The sequence below is a fragment of the Tribolium castaneum genome, chromosome 4 (genome assembly GCF_031307605.1).
Source record: "Tribolium castaneum strain GA2 chromosome 4, icTriCast1.1, whole genome shotgun sequence".
In the NCBI taxonomy this organism is placed as follows: Eukaryota; Metazoa; Arthropoda; class Insecta; order Coleoptera; family Tenebrionidae; genus Tribolium; species Tribolium castaneum.
In genome coordinates, this window is record NC_087397.1 from 10413358 (window position 1) to 10431441 (window position 18084).

The following is an 18084-nucleotide window of genomic DNA, read 5'->3' on the forward strand; positions in this document are numbered from 1 at the left end:
ATTGAAAGCAAGACAGAAATTGGTCCCATTTTTTGGCGCAAATTGCATTTTGAAAAATTGTTTGATGTCCTTATCGATTCTGTATGATCGTTATATTTGCGGTCGTATTCGGAAGTAAAATTACCGTTGGGGGCGCCACTGAGCTAGGTCGAAAACAGTAACCATAAATGGCGGGAAAATGTTTATTCGGATATTTTTAACGTTGTACGAATTTTGGGACTTCACAATTATTACATTGCCTATGCGGAATGATTATTGCATCTTTGATGCAAGAAACTTATGTTGACAAATGAGAGATGACGAGGAAAACACGAATAACGAATGTCTGTTTGGTTCACTTTCTTTATTGGAAAATTATTACAAAGACATTGAAAAGCCTACCTTTTGGCATAATTTACGTTTAAATGTATCAGCAGTTGTTAATCTTTATTGTAGTTTTGTAGATTTACCGCAGCATTTCATGATTTTTTCAGTGGAAAATTCTAACCTAAAATTCATAACACTTCACTAATTTATTGGTTTCTTGAGCCAAACTTTGTGTTCGCTGTGATCCATTACTTATAATCTTTAATTAGACAACTGTTTGATAACACTTTGTAATAAAAATTTAAATATTTTTCACTTTTTATCCATTTTCAAGTTCCAACAATAAACACTTTATACCACGAAAAACCACAGAACCAAAGTGAAGCTAGTATTTACCACCACGTACTTTTAAAGTAATTCTTTGTATTGTAAGTAATTAACACTATACACGCAAAATTGTTGAACAATTCATTAAATGTCAGTCATATGTCAGTTAAATGTGGCATTACGAAAATTTCTTTACTGTTTTCGACATAGTTCAAAAGTCATCACCAGAGGGCGTCTAGTTAATTTTATTTCCAAATAAAACAATCATTCAAAAGTTAATAGTTTTTAAAAAATAACCATTAACATCTTAGAATTAATTCTCATCTTTAGCCACATAAGTAACTTTTTTCATGGATAAATTAAGATTTTTGGGGGAATTGCGGTGGTATTTTCTTTTTAATCCAAACTTGTTAGGTTTTTGTTAAATCTGTTAAAAAGAAATTAAAAGTATGCAACTCTTTATACATCCATTGTTATGTTATTTGAGTATAAAATAATTTTTAATACTCTGTTCAAATATTTTCTAATATTTGAATACTAAGAACTATTTATAAATCCGTTTAATAAAACCGGATTGTTATGTACAACTTTATCACAAAAATACTCGTAATTGTCCATTTTTCTGGAAAGTAAGTTTTATTCTGTCTAAACATGTACGTACTCTAAATATACAGAATTTTTAAATATGTACTAAATTTGAATGTAACGAACCAGTTGTTTTCCAAAATTTCAAAAGTTTTTTCTTAATAATTTTTTGTAAAAAAATTAAACATGCGAAAAATTATTTTTGGCCTCCAGTACTGTAAAACGTGAATGACAGTTGCCCATTCATGAAAGGTAACTTGACCTTTAAACACGATGCTGTAAACTGGTAGCAAACAATTAGGTAAAGTAACCACAAAACACTGGACGATTAGACATGTTTAAGATACAAACCGTGCTTACCATAATTAAGTTCGTATAACGAAATACTTGTTACCTATAATTATTTAATTCAATCGACCATGGTGTATATTTAATTAGTGAAAATATAAATCCCTTCGGAACAGCGCCACCTATACATACGTTTGGGAACCACAAATGTCATTGAATCTATGCATTGATTGTTTTATACGCATTGATTCAACCAAACCAAAGCTTGTCGGCCAAAAAGTTTTATACAAATCTCATGCGTTAAGTCATTTTACAGCGCTTCAACTAATAAGGCACTCGCCTTTCAGGCTCGTGCCTCAAACAAAGTTGTCGCGCTGTAAAATGTGACTTACCGCATTCGAGTGTAAATAGCTATTTTCAGCTGTCAGATGTGGTATGAGAGAATCGCAGAATAAATTTGTAAATGATTTTCCTATTACTTCACTAATTATTTGTGAACTACTGAAATTTATTATCGGAATTAATTTAGATTTTTTATTTTTTGTGATTGGAGTTGGTTGTACACTTTTTTCAAATTGAAACGATCCCTCTATTAAATATTTCATAAAATTAAATTTAATTAATTATTAAAGTATGATTTCATTAATTTTTGGAATGAAATTGGTTTATAAAAAATGTTCCTCTTGTAGCCCTGAAGAAGCACCCAAAAAAGGTGGCGAAACGTTGGTATTAATAAATAAAAAACAAACAAAATCAACTGCACCTTGTCTGCTATCCCAGTAATTACTTAATGCTTATATTTAGATACAAATAGCTACGGATGATGACTACTAAGTGAGCCCCTTCAGCACACAGCACTTTTTAAGGTAAAACACCATGATTTTCAAGGGTAAACAGAAAAGCAAAAAAATCGTGAAAACACCATGATTTTTAAAGGGTAAACAGAAAAGCAAAAAAATCGTGAAAACACCATGATTTTCAAGGGTAAACAGAAAAGCAAAAAAATCGTGAAAACACCATGATTTTGCCCACTTCAGCACATATGAATACGGTTTTGTCAAAATAAATTCAACCTTGAAAAACACTTAAAATTCATGAAAATCATTTTTTATTACATACTTACCATTATTTGTGCTTTTATTGGAGATTGGAAAATCATGACTTTATCAAAACTCAATAAAAAACCATTCCACAAAATATTTTTTATTAATTAATTAATTTAATAATAATATTTAATTTATAATCCCTGAATCAGTAGATGGGCCTGTAGATGGGTTGGACCTGGAGTCCGAACTTCCTGTTTCATCTGAACTCGAGAGATTTTCCGGCCTGCAAGAACAAAACAACAAATTATAGAATTAATAGACTATCTTTTTTTTTACTTACAAATTGAGGAACCCAATGAAGTTCCACTTTTCTTCTTTGCTTTTGAACCAAAGTGTTATCCTCAATCCTGGAGTAAGGGCGATAACTATACTTCTCGGTTGGGTCTGATCCAGGTACTGGGCAGGTACTTGAAAGCCAATTAGTCCCATTGGGAATAATGGGAACGGTGTTACTGATAACACGCCATTCCCTGCCACTACGTGAACGGCCACAGGGTTAGCGTTGATAAAAAGAATACAATCACCCACAAAAGACGGCATTGTTTGCAGACTACCGATTTGCAACTGTTTAAATTTATCAGTTAAATGGATACGATCCATCTTATCACCCATATTTTGTATGCAGCAAAAAATTTGTGTTGATTAGATGGAGGTTACAGAACTACAGAAAACGAACACCTCACACCATGGAACAGCCAACCAACTGATATCGGTCGAGGGGCAACCGGCGCAACCTTCGACCATACAGGGTTATTCATATTTGTGCGACAAAAAATGAACCTCAAAAAGGACCTATAAAATGATGCTAATTGAGATTATAAGTCGTGTTCTATCGAAATTGATAAGAATTTTACAGCCCTGGGAAGTAGGGGTATGGAAAGACGTTTTTGCACCATAACTTTGGAATCATTTGACCAAATATTCCAAAACTTGGTAGACTTACTAAAGAGAACATGCCTTTTAATCTGGTAATTATGAAAACCGGATACATCCATCCAGTTTCCGGTTGCAGCATTTCCGGGTCACATTTTTTGTGTTTTTCTAATTTTTTACCCTCTTAACACTACTTGTTTATTGCCTAAATCGATAGAGTAATCAATGGCGAATAAGAAAGGTATAACCTTTTACACCGCTAAAATGCACCATTTAATAGTTATTTTAAGTTAAACAGAGGCATGCACTTGACCAAAATCAAAAAAGTATAAATTTTGAGCAAAGGATTCGAACACGCTGCGAAATGTGTGCACATATATTAAAATATTATTTTTTGATACTTTTTATTTGTATGCAAAGGATTTAGAAGAACCTTATTATCAGTTATTACAAAATGTGTTTGATGATGAAAAAATTCGTGGACGTAGTCCACTCATGGAGCAAAACGAAATTCGACCTGAAGAACCGATAATTGAATCATACTTTTCATCAGATATAGAAGGCATAGTCGATGTAGACGAACTCGATAGAGATAAACAAAACTTGATTGTCGTTGATGATTTCGTAACGGCAAAAGATCAAAAGAAACTGATAGATTTAGCTATACGCGGAAGAAAAATGAATGCTTCAATGATTTATATAACGCAGGATTGGTATAGAGTGCCAAAATCAATTCGTTTACAATGTAATTATCTTTCAATATTTCCATCATGTGATGGTAATGATATAAGCTTAATATTTAGAGAAAAGGGGTTAGATAAGAAACTCAGGAAATATTATGAAAATAACATTAAAAATTTTGATTGCTTAACTATTGATTTCAAAACTCCTGAAATGAAATATAGAAAGAATTTTACACCCATAAATGACTGGCAGAGCGTCCCTGAAAGGGACTACGGCTCCGCAGGCCTATCCGAAGTCAAAGACGATGACATCTGAATACGTTCTTAGAAAAAATAGAAAAAAAGGTGGAAAATCAACAAGAGGACCACCTGGTATAGGATTTAATCTAACAGAAAATAGCGATTATGATATCGCAGGACACAAATTAGTTAATGTAAAACAACCAGAAAATCCTGGTGATGCTGTTAATTTACAATATTTAGCGTCAGCGAACGATAATATGATCAAAAAAGATGATTCAGAAAGCATTTTAAAAATTGTTAAACTTGAACTTAGTAATATGATTAAAAAAGATGATTCAGAAACCGTTTTAAAAATTGTTAAACCTGAACTCAGTAACATGACTAAAAAAGATGATTCAGAAACCGTTTTAAAAATTGTTAAACCTGAACTCAGTAATATGATTAAAAAAGATGTTTCAGAAAGCGTTGTAAAAATCGTTAGGCAATCGTTAGATTCGGCGAACATAAACGCTACAAAAAGATATATTGATATTGGTAATAGAAGATTAGTTAAAACTGCTGATGCAATTGATAAGTATGATGTTGTTAATAAAGGGCAACTAGATATTTACGGAGAAAGGTTAATTAATTTGGAAACTGAATTCATGAAAAAAACTCATTATTCATTTTTACAGTTTGTAGGAAAAATAAATTTTGAAAAGGGAATTCATGATAAAAGGACTATAACTATGCTTAAGTTTACTTTTGATGGAGAATATTATCTTAGTATACCGATAAATATGGAAGTTATAAAATTCCGATCAACAGCTGATCTGAAAGATTTAGAAATTACTAATAACGAAATGAAAACATTTGATCTTTCGAACCCCTTTTCTGATTTATTACTTTTTAGGATAAAAAAAGAAAAGGTAAACACAGATGAAAATCTAGGCGGTTACAATCATAATAAACCATATAAATTAAGAACTCCAATCAGATTTTATATGTTAGTTAAGTTTTCTCTATAATTATTTACAAAAATAAACATATATAAATGGAAAGCAATACGTCTTTGACTAGTGTTTCGCATATAGTAATCAATTTAAATGAAAATGGTACCTCTACTGTTTGTTGTACAGTAAACGGTGAAAAAATTGAATTTACGCTGACAGAAGATGAAGAAGTTGAATTGTTAAGAAAGGTTACTGTTATTTTACTTACAAAATTACCACCAGAAGAAGCTCATAAACATCTGAATAAATTCTTAAATTTCGTCTAATTAAAAATAACAATCGTGTTCGACAAGTTGCACAATTCAGTTTATTGCTAACTAAATGGATTATTGTAAAATATGCAAAACAAAAACTAAATCTACCGGAGAACCAGAATTCAGGCGAAGCCCTCATGACCGAAGGGAATTTATTGTAAACTATAAACGCTGGAGAAGAATATCAACTTGCAAAATTTGTCAATCAGTAAAAAATAATATTTCTAAATCACCTAAAGATATTTTAATTTTTGAATTATTTAAACCCGCTAGGAAAAAATATCCAACACGTCGCTTTCAACACAGAGGTATTGATGAAACTTGGCAAATAGATATTTATGTTTTTTATAGGCCAAAAGGAAAATCAGAAGATCCAAGCTATACTTTAAGAACAAAAACCTTGAAGTCAAAGGAGCCGAATGATTTTAATAAATTTAAAAAGATCAATAAGGGATTTATCTATATTCTAGTTGCTGAAGACACCTTTTCTAAATTTGTATGGGTAGAACCTTTAAAAACTAAATCAGGATTAGAAGTAGCTAATGCGTTTTTAAAAATCATACAACAAGCGATTAAAGATAAACACAATCCACCGAAAAATTTACATGCTGATATAGGAAAAGAGTTTTACAATAAAGATATGAGGATCGTTTTAAATAAATACAATATCAATCTTTATAGTACAGGAACAAAAAATAAAGCTTTTTTTGTTGAGAGGTTCAACCGTACTTTAGGAAATAAATTTAAACCAATATTATATGACAGTTTTGATTGGCTTTCGTCACTACCAAAAATTATAAAAACTTATAACAATTCTTATCATTCTACGATTAAAATGAAGCCAAAAGATGTTAATAAAGAAAATGAAAGACAGTTATTAGAAATACCGTATATATGATTACATTAACAAATAATAAACCGAAATTTGTAGTTGGTGATAGAATTAGATTGTCTAATATGGTTGATATTTTTCGTAACAAATTAAAAACAAACTGGACTGAAGAAATATTCACAGTTGTAGAAAAACGCGTATATAATGTTTGGATTTATTTTGTTTCTGATCTTAACGGCGAAAAAATTAAAGAGGGGATATACGAAGAAGAAATGCAATTAACGTTATTATAAGAATTATTGAAATAATACAAATAAAAATAAATATAATTTTTTTCTTTTCTTTTTTTAATTCCACAATCTTTAAGTTTGCTTTGATTAATAAATTCGCTGTGTTCATGGGCGTATTCATTTATTAACTAGAGAAAGAGTATTTGCTAATCGTCTTTTTGCTCGTTCTTTATTGTTATATCTAATAACAGGATTTTTGTTCAGTAACACGTTTATTTTTTCTTCATCATAACTATTGACTTCTTTTAATTCTTGTTCCAATACATTAATTTTATTATCTTTATACTCAATTTCTTCGTCCATTTTTTCTATTGTTTCAACCGCAGCATTTCCTAATTCTTTTAAAATTCTGTATTCCATATACAGTTGATTAGATGCTTTAACTTTATTACCAACAGATAAACTATTAAACTCAATGCAGTCTTTTTTTATTCTATTTTGAATAATTTTTATCTGATTTTTGTCTGCAACATCAATTAGTGCTATTATTTATTAGATAAGGAATTCGCCGCTTACGGCTCATGAGTTGACAGAGTCAAAGAATTCATAGTCTTATCAAAAATTTTATCAAATTCTTCTTCGGTCTGCGAAGCCGCCCGCCACTCTTCATCTTTTATACTCCCAGCGGCATGCTGAGCACTAGTCCCTTTCAGGGACGCTTTGTAATCTGATTGAGATGTGTTTGCTTTGTGTTTAGATTTAATTTGTTTTTGTTTTTTGTTATATTGTTCTATGTTGTTTCATTTTGTGTTATGTTTCATTATTGTTTCACCAGTGAGAAATTTTATTTGATTCCTAATTGTGTTTTCACCAGTTTTATTCTGTTTAGCAAACTCTTTTAAAGTAATATTTTTAGAAGTAGGATCTCCTTTTTGTGCTAAAAAGTTTAATGCTAATTGTCTTGATTATTTAAATTCTTAACAGATGGAATACTAGACTCTGTTAACGTATAATCTTTTTTAATTATTATATTTATCTTTTGTTTAGCTGACTGTTCCCTTTTGGTATTATGAGCCATTTATTATGAAATAATATCTTTCTAATAAATGGGGGATAAAGATTGTCAGATTGATCATGAACAAACATCTCCGAATAATGAGTCGTTATTAAGAAAATGTTCCATTTGTCAAACCATAAAATCTCATTCAAATTTTGTTAAAAGTAAAAATCAGAAACATGGAATCGGATATGTGTGTTATGATTGTAAAAAAAGACGAAATGATAAATTTACTTGTAATAATGTTTTATGGATGTTCCGATACGATATAAAAAAAGACATTTCAAAAAAATATGGCATGAAAAATTAGAAAAATATATTAACGACTTAAAAGGATAATCTCATTCATAAATTTTTTTGAATAATTTTTTCCCTAATAAATGGGGCTCTCGAAAGATGAGCTTCGTAAAATGACACTTGAGGAAATTATAAAACTTACTAAAGGTGATTTAAAAAAAGTGGGTGACATAATTGAACAAATTAGTGAAGGCAATTCGTCATCGAGTTCAGATAAGAGTTCATCTTTGACACATGAGTCGTCCTCGATGGATAAATATTTTTTAACACCACAATCAAATAATGAGATTGTGCTAAATAAACTAAGTTTAAAAAAAAATAAAAGCCATCGCAAAACAGATGGGGTTAAAAAACTATTCGCAATATAACTCAAAGACTAAATTAGATCTTATACAATTAATTCTAAAAGAAGAGCTCATCAATGCAGGCGATTGGTTTAATAAATTAAATAGACGCAATATTAAAAAATTAAAATCAATTGCTGAAAAACTAGGTGTAAAGATAAAGCAAAATAGTAAAAAGACAGATCTAGTGAATCAAATTTCAGATAATGCCCTCATGAGCAAAGCGAATTTAAATACTGTTCTTAAAGAAATCGGGTCGCAAAGTTTAGAGGAATTATTAGAGGAAACCATGACAAAAAACGAATCAACTCAGAATACAACGATAAAAGAATTAAGAAAAATTGCTAAAGAAAAGAATATCAAAGGTTACTCTAAAATGAAGAAGGCAGAATTATTACAAAAAATTAACGACCAACCGTTCGCTTTTGAAGATAGTTATTTTAAAGAGTTTTCAAAAAAATCTAAAATTAAAATAATAGAAACAAATGCTGAATACACCAAAAGATGGAGGAAACATAAAGTTTACTATAAAGTTATATTATTGAAAGAAGAAGAATCATCCGAGTCAGATCTTTCAGACATAATTATGAAAAAAATTACTGCTGTTAGAGAGGGATTAAATGAAATGATTAAAATAGTAAAACAGAAAACAAATTTCAAAGAAGGAGATTTAATGAATATAGTGGTTAATCATCCTGATCTTTGGAATCCTATTTCAGATATTAATAATTTGTTAAACAATATTCAAAGTATCTTAACTTCAAATCAAGATTTAGATATATACGGTTGTACGTTTAATGCTGAAGTAGTTAATCTGCCTAGAGGTGCTACTAATGCGAAAAGATTGCTAAATATAGCAGAAGACTCACGAACAAAGAAAAGCATAACATCGATAAAAAACAAAGATAATTTATGTTGCCCAAGAGCTGTTATTGTTGGATTAACTTATCATACAAATATTATACTTGGTAGAGAATATGATCATAATGATATAAGATACATAAGAATGGGAAGAAATTTACAAACTACTTTAGCTCAAGAACTATGTAATCAACTTGGGGAATATAATAGAAATTATTTTACTTTAGATGATATTGCGAATATAGAAAGATTATTAAATATTCAAATAAAAATCGTAGCAGCCGAATGTTTTAATTCTATAATATATTCAGGACCTGAAAAAGATGTGAAAGTTTATTTATATAAAAATGGAAATCATTTCGATACAATCAATAGTATGGCAGGTTTCTACGGTCAGTCTTATTATTGTAAAAAATGTGATAAACCATATCAAATCAAAGACGACCATAAATGCAAAAAAGAAAAGAAAATGTGCCTAATGTGTTTTAACCCCAAACACGAAGAAGACTCTAGAATATATTGTGAAAAATGCAATAGATACTGTTTTAATCAAGAATGTTTAGAAAATCATTCAGAAGTTTGTGAAAGATTTCATAAATGCTTAAAGTGTAATAAAATACTCAAAAGAGGTGATAAAATGGTTGACGAAGGTAAAAAAATGATTGAACAAGGAAATAAAATGATTGAAGAAGGAAATAACAAGAAGGGTAATCAAATAATTAAAAAAGGTAACAAAATGATAGAAGAGGGTTGTAAAGAACACAGATGTGGATGGGAAAAATGTCGAAATTGTTGTAAAGAAGTTGAAATATTAAAACATAAATGTTATATGCAATGGAAACGACAAAAAGGTGGAATCTGCCAAACAAAAATAAAAGAAAATGACAAGGAATACACAGTAAAAGGTTGTAAACATTGTAACGAAAAAGGGTGTACTATAATATACTCTAAGAAAAAAATTGAAAACAAAAACTATTGGGTTTATCAATGCTGTGATTGCAAAAATTGTAATAAAAAACCACTGAATGATACGAAACCGTTTAAATGTGTTAACTGTAGTTCTAAAAAGCATACAAATTATTGTACCTATACAAAAAAATATTTATTCTTTGATTATGAAGCGATGCAAGAAACAGGCAAACACATCGCTAATTTAATTATATCTCACGATTTTAGCGGAAATGTTAATTCTTTTAAGAGTAACGAAGATTTCTGTAAATGGTTAATTTCTAGAGATCATCGAGGGCACACAGCTATTGCACATTATTCTAAAGGTTATGATTCTTACTTTATTCTAAAATATTGCGTTGAAAACGGTATTAAACCTTTCTGCGTATATAATGGATCTAAAATAATGTTAACGGAAATAAAATCAATTAATTTAAGAATTATTGATAGCAGTAATTTTGTTCAAGGACCTTTAAAAAATTTCAGTAGATAGAGATAGCCGGTTCAAAAACCACCTCCACCTCCCTCTACTGCGCATGTGTGAAAATTGTGTCAGTCAGCCGCAGACGCAAGCGCGTAATCGCAGCTCGCTGGCCTGCGACCAGCTGGTCAGCCGGCCTGCGGCCGACTGACGCCATTTGTGATGATGCAAATATATTTATGTAGTATAATAATAATAATAATAATAATAATCGTCGCCATCTTGGAAGTTTGAAAGTCGGCGGCGGTCATTTTTGTTTAATGGTAAATTGGCGCCAAATTTAAATTATTTCAAAATTAATATTTGAAATTAGTCGGCCATGTTTGTTTGTTAAAAAAAATGGCGCCAAAATTTTAATTTATTTAAAAATTAATATTGGGTGTAATGTTGGTAGCGCCGATGTCGTCACAAATTCCGCCTAAATTCTCACGTTAGATGGCGCCACGGTCTGCAAACTTTTCGCTAGATGGCGCTGCCGTCAGCGCAGCCGTCAATCAAAGATGGCGCTGGCCTCCATTTTTTTTTTTTAAACACACCCCCCGCCCGTTTGCGAATATGCAACCAAGAAAACAAGTAGTAGTAGTAGTAGTAGCTTTTTGGGGTTGTGAAATTTTTGGTTTTTGGGGTTGTGAAATTTTGAATATATGATTTTTGAAATGTGCAATTTTGAATACATGAAGTATATATACAATACATGCTGTATTGAGTTAAGCAAAATATCAGAAAATCATCGCGCTTGTCACTAATAACTAATAAAGGAAAGTCATTATTTTATCGATAAGGAAAAAAAACCTAGTATATGTAGTTTTTTATTTTTGTAATGTTGTTTGCCTAACTTGTCTGTTGCGCACCAAGTTTATTTTGTTATTTGTTTAAAATATAATGCAAAAAAAGTTGTTGTTGTTGTTGTTCCTTCCATGGGGAGTCGAACCTCAGGTAGGTAGAGTGGATAGTGCTGTCTATTTTGGAAACCTGAAACAAATTCACATAAGCTATTTGGTTAATGGATAATAATAAAAACAATAAATTACTTTAATTGTTTATTACATCTAAATATAAGTACATACATACATACATATTATAATACATAAACATTATAATACAATAACTACAATACAAATTAAATATTATTCCTGAGTTTGAGGAAGAATATTTTTATGACCCCAAGATAATGTTCTACCTTCAGAATTGTTTAAGATGTAACGTTTATCATCTTTGAAAGATAAAGCAATTTTTTTCTTTAATTCTGTGTAAATGTTATGAAGCTTCGAACGAAAGATATTCATTTCTTTAATAATTTCAGTGTTTGGAACAGTAACTGCGTTTTGGTAGTCAATTTTATGTAATTCACTTGTAATTACATTGTGTTTAATACCCTTAGCTTTTTTAGATAATTCACCTTCAACATCCACACAATATGCTTTAGCACCTGTTCCTAAAAATTCTGATATTACACGTCCTTTATATTCATCTTTCATCTTCCCGATGACAGAAGACGATACAGGTATTCCATGAATATTTTCTGCTTTATAATTTGAAGTATCAAAACGCTCTATATTAGATTTAATATCATCATAAATATTTTCACAAAAAATTTCAATTACTAAACTATCAGTATCGGTATACAAAAGCGTTGCATTGTTACCGTATTTAAGTTTTATGAAATTATAATAAAAATCATACATAATAGTTTTACTGATATCTAGAATAGTAAAACCTACATACAGAGGTTTATTGTAGAAAACTTTTTCGTTCTCTAATTGAATAGCTACAAAATTTGGTGTAAAGATAGATGAATTTTTAAAATTTGGTCGTGCAATTAAACTTTCAGCACCTGGTTTTCTACCTATATTATTCCATGATGTTACCAATTTCACGTTTACTCTTTTATCAATTGATTCCATGGTTTTACCAAAAACTGAATTATTCATTAATTTAAATACATCTTTTTCTAACGCGTTTTTTGATTTGTTACGCATTTCTGTATTTAAATCAATATATGTTTTCAACCATGGTGATTGATTAAAACTTAAAACACGGTGAATATTAATTAATTTTAAACCACCTTGTATAGCTTGTCTTAAATTTCGATAATGTAAAACATAGTGTACTTTATTGTTCAAGGTTGCGCAAAGTTTCTCAGTTTTACTAGAGGGAGGAATAAATTTTTCAGGACAAAATGGTAAATCGTTGTGAAGATTATGTAATTCAGAAGGATATTCTAAATCAACTTCGAATATATAACCTACATCAGCGTTATCTGTCAAATTGAGAATTAGGTTATCATTGAATTCATTAGGATCTTCCCATCGAAAACCGCTATAAGGTAAATATTCAGACATTGCTGCTCCATACAAGTTGGTTGCATCAAGGTACATTATAAAAGAAGTTGGTTTAGAAGGATCATGATTTGATAAAAACTTATTATTTGCTACTGCTTTACGTTTTGAACATTGACAAAGTCCTCCTCTAATAGATTTTCGAAAGAAATGTACCATGTCTATATCAGTTAACAATTCGAATTTAATTCCAGTCATTTTTAACATAGCATCCCAGCCTAATGAAGGTGCTGTTAAGTAATGAGCTGGATCTAGTTCATAAATTTTGAGACAAACCTTTCTGAAATTTTCAAAAATGTCTGTTAGTAACAAAACATCAGACTTTAAATAAATGTCGGAATAATCACCTAACGTTTTGCAATCAAATAGATTCCAGACTTCCTGTGCTCGCTCATAATCATGTTCACTGATATCAGTTTTATTAAGATTATCATAAAATTGTTGAATCAATGGTAAACTGGTATCATCTAACTTATTAAAACAATCCAAATATGAATATGGAAAAACACCTTTTTGTCTTATCAAATTAAATTGGTTATCGTCCGGAAAGTGTTTCCGAATGGTTAGACATTCATCAGAAGTTAAAGTCTGAGATAATTTATCTAATGAAAAAGAAAGGAAACGGAACGAATCTACGAATCTAAGCGTTATAAAAATATTGTCAACTGTATTTGTAGTCGTGTTCATGACCTTATCAACTAAAATTTTTTTTGAAAATGTAATATACTTTTCTTTAGTTTGAGCAATGCAATTAATGATGGTCTTTTCTGTTGCTAAAGCTTTAATAAATAAATGACTATCATAATTAGTTAAATTATGACAAAAAACAGGGATATATTTTGGAATCTTATAATTTAAATTACAAATAGAATGTGCAGGTCCTAAAAATTCACCTGTTAAGTGACAATGATTACGAACTCTATCACAATTTAGACTTCCGTAATCTGTTTTGAAAGGTTCTTTACATAAATGACAATGGGTAGATATTTGAAAAACCAATTCATCTAACGGAGTCATTTCAAGTGGTACGATATGTTTGAGGTGATCGTGATAAAGTCTATTTACATCATCTTGCAACCATTTCACAAAAATTTTAGGAGCATCTTTTCCTCGATAAGTCCGATAAATTGATAAATTATCATTATATGCACATTTTATGTAATATCCGAAACTATATGGTTCATGTAAATGTGTAACAATTGTACGGATATTATCGGCTGAATTATCATTGCGTAAAGGTTTTAAAATAGATTCAAAATCGAAATAAAATACAAAAGGAACTTTAAGAGATTTATCAAAATTTTGAAATGTTAATTCATTACCAGGCACTTCTTTACCAAATTTATTTATAATCAGATCAGAAGTTGGTAATGTAGTGACAACTTCATTACAAGCATACTTACGATGTTTAACTAATTTTTGTTCACTCGAAAAAAATAATAGACAACCGTTACATATAAATTTAGCATGATTATGTTTGGAAAGTTGTGAACTTATTAATCGAGAAATGTTGCTTATCAGACAGTAATGTTTGATCATTCTTTCATCGTCTACGATAAGTAATAAATTTACATGAATGTCTCGTTTCTTAGAAGTTAAATAAAAGGGACCTATAATATCTGATACCCATTTACCTTTTTCATGATCAAAACGCTGCTCTGTTCCATAGACATTTACACTAATATTATTAAGTGCTTCAAATTTAAAAATATCAGTTAATTTAACCGGAAATGAAATATCTGTAAAATCTAATTCCTCTTCAAACTCACGATAAGCATCAACTCGATGTCGATTAACATTTACTTCAGTTGAATGAAGGTGTGCCAAAACAGACCATTTGAAACATTCATTATCATCATTATGAATATTGATAACCGCTCTCCGCTTCGCTATGTCCTTCGGTAATGGTATATATGTTGATGCACGTAGTGGATTGAATTTGTTGATATTAAGTTCCAAAAACAAAATTTCCATTAAAATCCAACCTAAAAAATTTAATACAATAATATGTTTATAAATAAAATTGATATTACTTACCACTATCTTTTTCCAAGAATTCACTCATTTTGTTTTTTATGACGCCACATATTTCTTCCAGTTCTACCTTAATATTTGTCGATATTGAAATGATGATATTTTTAGTGTTGAATGATTTGATTTCGATAATGTCTTTAGAAGGTAAAATATATTTAGCAAAAAGTTCGAAATTAATTTTAAGTTGGTTAAATTCTCTCAGTTTTCTAGTTATTAAAGTGATAAGTTTATCTTGATTTCTTTCAAAAAAATTGCACACTTCCAAGTCATCTAGTTGTGAATTTTTCAATCGGTATGAGGTAATTCTTGATTTGAAGGCAACTTGATATTCTTCAACGAAATCATCATCATCATTAATTTTGGCGGAGATGACACTTTTATGTTTTAAAGAACGTAAATGGTTTAATCTGGATCCTCTGTAGTGACTATTGCATATTTCACAAAATTGATGAAATGAACATGATGGAGCGTTAGTAGTAACTTCTAAAAACAAAAACAAGTTATAATAATAATAATATAAAGAATATTTACAAAAATACCTTGTAAAGGTGTTCTAGTTGTCAGGCGGGCTTTTTTAGGAGTCATATCATCCGAATCCATTGAACACAATGATGAATTTGTAATATGACGCCTATAGTTATCAAATCTCGTAAATGACGTTTTACATCCGGTGCAAGTGAGTTTAGATAATTTATCACCTTAAAAATGCTCTTAATTAAAACAATTTCTATAACGTAAAATGTATTTACTTACTATGTTTTTTTACATGACGTGTTAAAGCATCTTTGCGAGTAAACTTGTTATCGCATTGAGAGCACTTGAACATGATTACTTTCATACACGGACAGTCGAAGTAGAAATGAATTAATCATTGATGCGATATGATTTTATATTCCATAAACTTTGCAACCGGATATTGTGGTTCCTTACGTAAAAATTCAAAAAATTCAAAATATAACTGATAAAAATTTAACGTTTTTAAGGAAAAAAACGTTAGACAGGAAATATGATAACAAAAATAATCAGAATGAATATTATTTTTTATTAGACATAAAACAAACTACATACTTAAACTAACAAAGTCATACACCTAAATAAATTTTTAATTGCAGTTTTTAAGCCAAACCTAACGCTATGAACATCATAAAAACGATCCAACATGTACAAACAATTCCAAACATTGCTAAAAAGGTAGGAACATGATTAAAACAATTTTTTATTGAAACTACATCATGATCATTAAGTATAAGTCTCTTCCAGTCAGTATCAATATAATTACTATTGGTAAAAACTAGTCTTAATTTAAAATATATTACAGAGTTTGCTATAGAAACATTTTCATATTTAAATATTTCTATTGCAGTATTGCTCAAATAACCCAGATTCATCTTCTTCCATTGGTAATCAACATCGTTGAAAAATAAACTTTTCCAGAGAGGAGACCATCTTGTGTTGTTAGGACTTTCACTAGTGAAGACGATGTACATATCTACAACATCTAACGGTTTTTGCACGTACAACACATTTTGTATAAGAGTAACAAACAAGATGAGTGATGAGTTCAAAAGAGGCATTACACTTGAAACGCAGTGGGTTGTTGTTGTTGTTGTTGTTGTTGTTGTTGTTGTTGTTGTTGGCTTCCTGTATCATCTAAAATACACGAAACACAATTATTTATTGATGAAGGAGGACCATCAAACTGATCTTCGTCAAAACTGTTATAATAATGTTGTAAACATGGTAGATTCAGCTTTATATCATGATCTTGTTGATATGTTTCCGGTAATTTATGAAATATATCCATCAACTGGCACGGTCCTAATTTCAGTAGTTCCAGTTTCATTAGTAATCGAATATCGCTTATGGTTTTTTCAAAATGCAGCACTTTTTTTATAACAGGTTCTACACTCGTTGCCATCTTAAATGGAACTAAATTAGACGTTAAATAATTATATCGTATATATATTTCTTATTTATTAGGTAATATCTTTCATTTCAATCCAACTATTCTGATTATCTGGTAAACCTAACCATTTCACAAATAATTTAGTTCCTTTACGTCGAATCACTTTCTCAACTAAATAGACGTCAGGATATTGAGTTTTTGATAATTCCCAAATATAAAAAGCTCCTTTGATTGGTTGACCTTCTTTATCTTCTAGCAGAAATGTTACAGGATTGGTTAGATTAATCTTACTGATTTTAAAAATTTCCGTTGACCAATTGGGTGTATATCCTTTTTCAAATAACATCTTTTCTTTGCTAATTCTTACGAAATCTCCGACTTTAAATTTTTTTCTGTTTTTATCAACAATCTTTAGATGATCATATGCTGTTATGTCTCCTTGATTCGAAGCGTTTATCTCTGTGGGTTTCCTTCCTGTTGTTCGATGTATTGTAGTATTATAATTTTTGGTTATCTCTTGCAATTTATTTATCCATTTATGTGTCGCAAATAACGTAAAATATCGATAAATTTTGGATTTTAAAGTACGTATAACTCGTTCAGCAATTGCTGCTTTTTTAACGCTGTACGTACTATAGTGATTAATATTATAACGTCTCATCAAATCCTGAAAAGTGGTATTATAAAATTCCTTTCCTTGATCTGACTGTAAATTCTTTGGTATTCGTTCTTTTTCATTCTTCAGTATTGATTCCATAGCTCTGCTAACCTCATTAGCTGATTTCGATTTCAGTGGTCTGGTCCATAAAAATTTAGAAAAACAGTCGATTACGACTAAAATATATTTAAATCCATTATTATGATAAGATAAATTTTGCATTTCTGCTAAATCTACTTGCCATAAATCATCCAATCCTTTAATTATAGTACGTCTTCGTTTAAAATTCCTGCGTGCAGGTTTAAATATCTCGTTTACCAATTTTTGCTTTACATCACTAACTTGCTTTAGTCGAACCATTGCTTATTTACGGTACACTTCTCTACAATTTCCATGACGATCTGACATTTGACCTGGAGGACACTTGTTTTTATTATGAG

The 18084-nt window shown here is 30.0% G+C and overlaps 1 protein-coding gene, 1 long non-coding RNA gene and 1 other non-coding gene across 4 annotated transcripts in view; 1 reads left to right on the forward strand and 2 right to left on the reverse strand.

Annotated features, from left to right (window-relative positions):
• The window catches only part of Vps13 (Vacuolar protein sorting 13), a 62027-nt gene that overhangs the window by 21476 nt on the left and 22467 nt on the right, over window positions 1–18084 (forward strand). The gene's annotated exons all lie outside the window — the stretch shown is intronic.
• LOC103315044 (hypothetical protein) lies at window positions 2694–4708 on the reverse strand. Its single transcript, XR_010333718.1, has 2 exons — window positions 2893–4708; window positions 2694–2835 (listed from the first exon to the last, which is right to left on the reverse strand). It is a non-coding gene; the product is annotated as a hypothetical protein (transcript).
• LOC135265865 (uncharacterized) lies at window positions 11501–17879 on the reverse strand. Its single transcript, XR_010333717.1, has 5 exons — window positions 16626–17879; window positions 15834–16569; window positions 15620–15778; window positions 15084–15563; window positions 11501–15031 (listed from the first exon to the last, which is right to left on the reverse strand). It is a non-coding gene; the product is annotated as an uncharacterized LOC135265865 (long non-coding RNA).